General features: G+C 47.3%; 1 pseudogene across 1 annotated transcript; it reads right to left on the bottom strand.

The window, feature by feature from the left end:
- Positions 1-2,809: 2,809 nt before the first annotated feature.
- Positions 2,810-5,557, bottom strand: LOC123104505 (probable 6-phosphogluconolactonase 4, chloroplastic; annotated as a pseudogene). Its single transcript, XR_006450376.1, has 3 exons — positions 5,231-5,557; positions 4,996-5,131; positions 2,810-3,565 (listed from the first exon to the last, which is right to left on the bottom strand). The product of XR_006450376.1 is annotated as a probable 6-phosphogluconolactonase 4, chloroplastic (transcript).
- Between the last annotated feature and the right edge of the window lie 2,244 nt (positions 5,558-7,801).

Below are 7,801 nucleotides of genomic sequence, written 5' to 3'. Positions count from 1 at the left end.
TGTCCTTTGGCAGCAAGTCAAGAACCCAACTGACGGACGGCGGCAGCGACACGGCTCCTCCTCGTCGTCGTCGTCGTGCACGCGGCGAGCGGCGAGCGGCGTGTCCCCCGGAGCAAAGACCGATGCGATGCCTCCGAATCTCAACGAACCTTTCCCCTGGCCACCTCCACAAATATGGCGCATGGGGGCAAAGAACTTCAGATGCGTGATAACGATAAGAATAGATACGTAGTAGGTACACTATACGTGCTGTGTGGAGGTGCCCTGTGTTCTACTTCTAGGCCACGTTCCGCTGCTAGTCTTTGGGCCATTCGGTCGGCGCGTCACATGACCGGCTGGCCGATGCTCCAGAGACAAAGGAAAAAGAATTGAAGATGCTACTGTGCATGCTGATCCTTCTCCAGAGATTGCCGTGGCCGGTGAGCGGGCAGCCTGTGTGTGCATGAGGAGAGGACCACCGATGAGGAAAATCAAATGCCGGGATATGAACGCGGGCCAAGGCCGGTGCGGCCGGTCGCCGGCCACCGCGTGGCGGCACGAGCGAGTCCGTACCACTTCTCCTCGGCATTCACTCACTTCTGGATGTGTCCGTTGGGCTAGTCTCCCTGCACTCAATCTGAATGTGTCCGTTGGCCCGGCCTTAGCCAAATCACGCTTGGCCCGGCCTTAGCCAAATCACGCGCGACTTCGGTTCGTGCCTGCCAGATTGACAGACGATTTTTCCTCTCTTGATTTTGTTACGAAATTGGGGCCTTCGACTTTAGATGTTAGGCTTAATGCGATGTCTATTTGGTATTCCGTTCGGACAATCGGTACCCTTTCATCAAATAGTTTTGCTAGAACTCATCTAGATGAGATTTAGTTTGGTCTCGTTCATCTTTTATAGCCATTGAATGTGATGCAATAAGATGCGTGTGTGCTGACGTGGGTTGTATCCATTCTTGTTTTTTAGGTGAATGAGACCAAATTACGTCTCATCTAGATGAGTTCTAGGTACTCCCTTCATCAAATGGGTAAGAGCAGCGACAAATTTCGTCAAGATGATGGCTTCAGACTTACCGATGTATTACTTTGAAAGATTTTTATTGAATAAAATTAATAAAATGACTGCATGCATCGTCCAGATGCAGAGACCGAGGGTCGTCCTCTTTTTTAAAAAAGTGGAAACGAAATGATAGTACTATTTTTTTTTAAGAAACGCATCATAGACACAAACACCGACATACACGTGTGTGTACTCACTTCGATGAATGTATGTAAGCACATTCATGACGTCATATCTATGAGCATCTCTCATAGACTAGCCCGCCTGATTTTGAGATAGATGAAGTACCACAAACGTCTTGTAGTTGACTGACATGTTTTGCTGAGAAGTTGTCCACAAGTTGTAAGTTTATCATCAAGCATTTGCTTGGTTGATCTTGCAGCCATTCGATTATTGGGCTAGTCTCATGTGCGTGGGTAAGTTCTTGACCCTGTGCAACTAGGCGGAACAGCGGCGGCGGCATGATTCAGCGAAAACCTAGGCAGCCTTTGAGCATCGTAGCGATGTGCTACATTGCTTGCCACAACTACAAATTAAATGAGCCGCACGCCCCAGGCAGCGGCCCGGGCTGCTTGGGTCCTGGCGCCGTCACTTGGGCGGAAACATTGCTGACGCATAAATGAGTTTTTCCATGCCAAAGATAGAAACCCAAGAGCAAGTTCCAGGTTCATAAGCGCCACGCATGACCAGACTCGATTCTCTCTGGTAGCACGACTCGATTAGGCTATAGGAATTGTGGGGGTCCAAGAGAGGGGATCACCAGGTAACTTCTTCGAGCTCTGGATTTGGTGCTCTTCTGGACGGACCGCCAAGCCGTTTCCTAATAACCAAAATCTATCGATTCTCTCCGGTAGCATGGATCGATTAGGCTACAGGAATTGTGGGGGCCAAGAGAGGGGATCACCCGGTAACTTCTTCGAGCTCCGGATTTGGTGCTCTTCTCGACAGACCACCAAGCCTTTTCGTAATAACCAAACTCTATCATCCTACTTCCTTCGACTTTAAATAGAGGGCGCATAACTTCTAAAAGAAGGCACATACACATTTCATTGATCGGGCGGGAATCTCGAAAAGCGTGTGCACCTTTTTTTTAGCCGGAAGAAGCACATCACTAGTTACAAGACCAAATAACTAGGCCCACTCAGGGCCTGCAAGCGGCGCTTGGGGTTGTTGTTGTTGGTCAAGCCTTGTGGGCCTTGGCCTTCCCTGGCTGGCCGTGCTTAGAAGATGTATCAACAACAATGAGTAAATGAGAAATTGAGAATGCAGTTATACCAACATTTATGTCTCAATAAAAAGAAGTTGTCCCAACATTTGTTTTCTCAACAAGTGACTGGTAGTTGCCTGAAACAAATTACTCAGGTCCCAGGTCAGGCCCCCCTTTAGAAAAAAAAAATTCCAGGCAGGGCAGCCTCAGTTATGCAGTTAACGCAGGCCCTCTGCCCTCTGGCTGATTTTGCTTCACTTGTTCTGCAGCATTGGCACACCAGTGCTGGCCTTGCACTTGCAGTGAGCGAACCAAGCGAAGTCTCCTCCATCCTGACTCACTCAACCCTTCTATGCATACGATACATTTTGTCCGATTATTGTACGACGCCAGGACAAACCATTCATGCTTAAAAAAAGAGACAAAGCACGTCCCTTCAGTTGCAACGTCACACAGATTTCAAACACTTGTTATCGTACGAAAAGTAGTTTCGTGACTCAATAGGCAACAACATCAGATAAACTATGCTGGCCATGATCACAAATCACCTTGGAACATGACAGTAACAGAATGCATTTCGTAATCACGGGGCGTAACATTTAAAAGCACAGGTTTGGAAAATAATCTGAGCACCGGTGGGGCAATGCCTCAGCAAATGTTATTTACTAAACGCTGGAAGCCGACTTAGCCGAGGGAGTGTCCGAGACACATTACTCTGAACAATACACTACATAAAGCTCAAGTTCACCGTACAGGTGACCCACCAGGGAGGAATGCAACCGTGGGATTCACTTTTATTTTAAGATCGAGCTTAAACCCTTAGACCGCCATGGGACTCACTAGTTCTGCAGCATCGACACCGCCTCCTTGTCAGTGAACCAGGTGAATTCTCCATCATCAAGTATAGCCATCTCAACAGGGAGCAAATCAGAAGTCTTCTTGTCCGAGATCGCCTTCTGCACTGCGCCGGCTTTCCCAGCCCCAGTTACCACCATGGCGACATATGCGGACGAGTTGATCACCGGAAACGTGAACGTGATTCTCTGTGGCGGCGGCTTTGGAGAGTCCAAGATGTGGGTGACCCACTTTGTGTTCTCTTTAACAAGAGGATGGCCTGGGAAGAGAGAGGCGATGTGGCCGTCCGGGCCCATGCCAAGAAGCTGGAGATCGAACCTGGGAAACCCAGTTGTCTTTGACATTGCAAGGACGCCATTCTTAACAAGTTGCTTCAAGATAGTTTCATAGTCCTCTGCTGCTCCCTCAGCAGACAAGGCATCATTGATAGCATACACTTGACCAGCAGGAATTGGTACCTACAAAGTAGAAGACATGACCCAGTTAAAGACTTCTCAATAGGTAGAAAGTTACATGTAGCTATAAAACTGATGAGAATGGAACAATTATAGATAAGAATGTGTCACTATCTAAAGAACTGTAAGGGCACCCACAATGCGAAGCGCTAGGAGTGAGCGCCAGGACTAGCATCCTGCCCAATCGGCAGTTAGACCGACAAATCCTGGAGTCTAACCCAGCGTCGACGCCAAAGCTGCAGGCGAGCGCTAGCCTTTTCTTTCGTCCTCCGCGTGAGTTGAAACTTTGTCATGCGATCGCTAAGCACCCGCTATTAGCGTCTGCCACTGGAAGAGGAAGCGCTAGATTCCTGGGATATTTATTGTTTCAATCATAAGAGCCGCTGCTAGCGTCTCCCACTGGAGATGCCCTAACTAAACTTGTAACAAAAAATGAAGGTTGTATCTTGAAAAAGCTACAGATTTTACAGGACTCATCTCTGCAAATGTTTTACCAGGCCACATAACGGAACTTACGTAAGACCATATTTTGCCAGAATCACATGTTATCTGCACGGCTGTCTAGATGATTTCCAACTGAAGCTAACATAAATATGGCGCTATGCCATACATGGACACACTGATCAAATTTCTTATAAGGCATGGATACACTAAGATATAGCTCCAAATTTATCCAAAGTTAACATGGTGAAGCTAAATAGCCTGTTACCAAATCCAAGCATTACCATAATCTTATTCCTTTACAACTCCCCATCACTGGAAGCCACAAATTATGTCTTCCGAATGCCCTAACTTACTAAAGGAAAGACCAAAATATGTGGAAACTGGGAGTTGCTACCATACATTCAAGTGAGGCGGTCTACACTATCTACAGGACTGTAACTAAATTTCTCAAAGAAAATGAAAGTTGTATCACTTGAAAAAGCTACAGATTTACAGGGTTAAAGTTCCCAAATGTTACTGAACTTATGTAAGATCATATCTTGCCAGAATCACATGTTATCTGTACAGCTGTTTACATGATTTCCAACTGAAGTTAACATAAATATGACATGATGCCATACATGTAAATGATTATGAGCATCCCTACAATTTGTACAATAAATTGATAACACAGGTTTAATTATGACTTTTTGTAGGCAGGTATGTTGCGCATGATTATATAGAGGGGCCATATGCTTCCACAAATATAATCGCCGAATTTCTTACTAGGCATGGATACACTCAAACAGCCCCAAATTTATTCAGAGGTTAACATGGTGAAGCTAAATGACCTGTTAGCAAATCCAGGCATTGCCATAATCCTGTTCCCCCATCCATAACTCCCCATCAATTTCAAGCAAATAAAATAAAATTATATCCTCATAATGTCCTGCCTTACCATAGGAATTGCATGAAGAGGAGTAAATCTAGGAAGAAGCCGTGGGGAATACCTTGGAGAGGAACCCATCGAGGGCGAGCTTGTAGTTGCTATCCTCATGGTCCTTGGGCACGACCCTCTCGTCTACCCAGAACACATGCCACTTGCTCCAGTCAACCGTCTCCAGGTACGGCGCCTCCGTCAGCTTCCTGCGAGACCAAAAAGGAATCAGGGATCCTCACGCGATCCGGGAGACCCCGGGCAGGCAGAGAAGGAGCGATCTCCGGGGAGGACGGGCGGGAACGGACCTGAGGGCGTAGATGAGGGATCCGCCGGAGAGCACGACGGTGAAGGCGCCCCTCTCGGCGGCGAACTTCGCGGAGAGATGAGCAGGTCCCTCTTCGAGGAGGCGGCGGGGGCCGGGGCGGCCATCGCGGCGGCGGGGAGGAGGACGGGGGTCGTGCGCGCGGAGGAGAGGAGGCGGGACCGGGACCGGAGACTCCGGACCGGGGCGAGGGACGCCGGCGGCGAGCGGCGGCGGGCGAGGAGGGGAGGCAGGGAGGAAGATGCGGCGGCGGAGACGGAGACGGACATGGAGGTGTTATATGCGGGGTGTGGGGCTGGTAGCGGGGTGACATGTGGGTGGTGAGGCTCGCCGCGTTTTGTACCGTTGAGATCCTGATAGACGGCCGGCGTGCGGAGAAAACCAGGCGAACAAAGTGCGCCCGGCACTCCTCAAAATGTTCCAATTTCTCTGTTCCTTTGCCCGCACTTGGGCCAATTATTTTGCCAAGATTTTGTAAGAGAAATGGGAGTAGATGGATACGCATTGAAAATTATGTTTTTCTGGCAAAGGATCAAAAACAGATTCAAAATATATGATGGGCGAATATTTTTGTTTGGCAAGGCTAGCTTTGGCACCAAACAACATACATATATTCAACAACAACAAAAAAACATACATACATTCATGGCTTGTTTCGAACATAGAATAGACAATACAAGGAACAAAAACGTAATGTCTGTGCAGATGCTAATAATCCCCCCAAATGGTAGAGAAATGGCGGAATTCCTATAGTTATTTATAAAGTGAATCAACAACCAAAAGGACGCCTTAGGAACATTTCACAGATTCATTCCATGGAATCTTTCTGTTCCAAGCAATCCTTAACTCAAAGTTGATGTAGAGAACATGCTTAGCTTCTATTTTATCCAAGGGACAAATGCCCTCAAGCTTTTTACAAAGAACGATATGCCCAGGACTCAATGAGCAAAGTTAACGCCCAGTTTTATTATGCGAGACCATAATAAAAAAATGGTAACATGCTACCACCAAATGCATCATGCAATAAACTTTTTGAACTTGCGTATCTTTCTTGCCTTTAGCTCAATGTGTCGCAATAAAAACTAGTAGAAGCATGCCAACGCCCAACCTAGACGTACATTATCCATGATCTCCATCGTTGAAACCTCTCCTTTATTCTCAAATAAAATCCTTCTTAAAGTCATTTTTTCTCAAATAAAATTCTTATTAAAGCCAATGAACATACTATGTATCACCGGCAAAATATTCTAACTCTAAGAGGTTTGTTGGGGCTGTTGGAAATATGCCCTAGAGGCAATAATAAAATGGTTATTATTATATTTCTTTGTTCATGATAATTGTCTATTGTTCATGCTATAATTGTGTTATCCGGAAATCGTAATACATGTGTGAATACATAGACCACAATACGTCCCTAGTGAGCCTCTAGTTGACTAGCTCGTTGATCAAAAGATAGTCATGGTTTCCTGACTATGGACATTGGATGTCATTAATAACGGGATCACATCATTAGGAGAATAATGTGATGGACAAGACCCAATCCTAAGCATAGCTCAAAGATCGTGTAGTTCGTTTGCTATAGCTTTTCTGAATGTCAAGTATCATTTCCTTAGACCATGAGATTGTGCAACTCCCGGATGTCGTAGGAGTGCCTTGGGTGTGCCAAACGTCACAACGTAATTGGGTGACTATAAAGGTACATTACAGGTATCTCTGAAAGTGTCTGTTGGGTTGGCATGAATCGAGACTGGGATTTGTCACTCTGTATGACGAAGAGGTATCTCTGGACCCACTCGGTAATGCATCATCATAATGAGCTCAATGTGATCAAGTGGTTGATCACAGGATCATGCATTACAGTACTAGTAAAGTGACTTGCGGTAACGAGACTGAACAAGGTATTGGGATACCGACGATCGAGTCTCGGACAAGTAACATACCGATTGACAAAGGGAAATGTATACGGATTGATTGAATCCTCGACATCGTGGTTCATCCGATGAGATCATCGTGGAGCATGTGGGAGCCAACATGGGTATCCAGATCCTGCTGTTGGTTATTGATCGGAGAGTCGTCTCGGTCATGTCTGCATGTCTCCCGAACCCGTAGGGTCTACACACTTAAGGTTCGGTGACACTAGGGTTGTTAGGAAGACTTGTATGTGATTACCGAATGTTGTTCGGAGTCCCGGATGAGATCCCGGACGTCACGAGGAGTTTTGAAATGGTCCGGAGGTAAATATTTATATAAGGGAAGTTGTCATACGGTCGCCGGAAAGGTTCGGGGGCATATCGGTATTGTACCGGGGCCACCGGAGGGGTTCCGGGGGTCCACCGGGAGGGGCCACCTCTTCCGGAGGGCCTTATGGGCTGTATGGAGAAGGGAACCAGCCCAAGTGGGCTGGGGCGCCACACCCCCCTAGGGCCCATGCGCCTAGGGTTGGGGGGAAACCCTAAAGGGGGCGTCCCCTTGCTTGGGGGGCAAGTCCCCCTCCCCTTGGCCGCCGTCCCCCTCTAGATCTCATCTAGAGGGGGCCGGACCCCTTCCCCCTTCC

Source organism: Triticum aestivum, chromosome 5A (assembly GCF_018294505.1).
Source record: "Triticum aestivum cultivar Chinese Spring chromosome 5A, IWGSC CS RefSeq v2.1, whole genome shotgun sequence".
Lineage (NCBI taxonomy): Eukaryota > Viridiplantae > Streptophyta > Magnoliopsida > Poales > Poaceae > Triticum > Triticum aestivum.
Note: the sequence above shows the minus strand (reverse complement) of the source record. Positions and strands in the feature narration are given on the sequence as shown.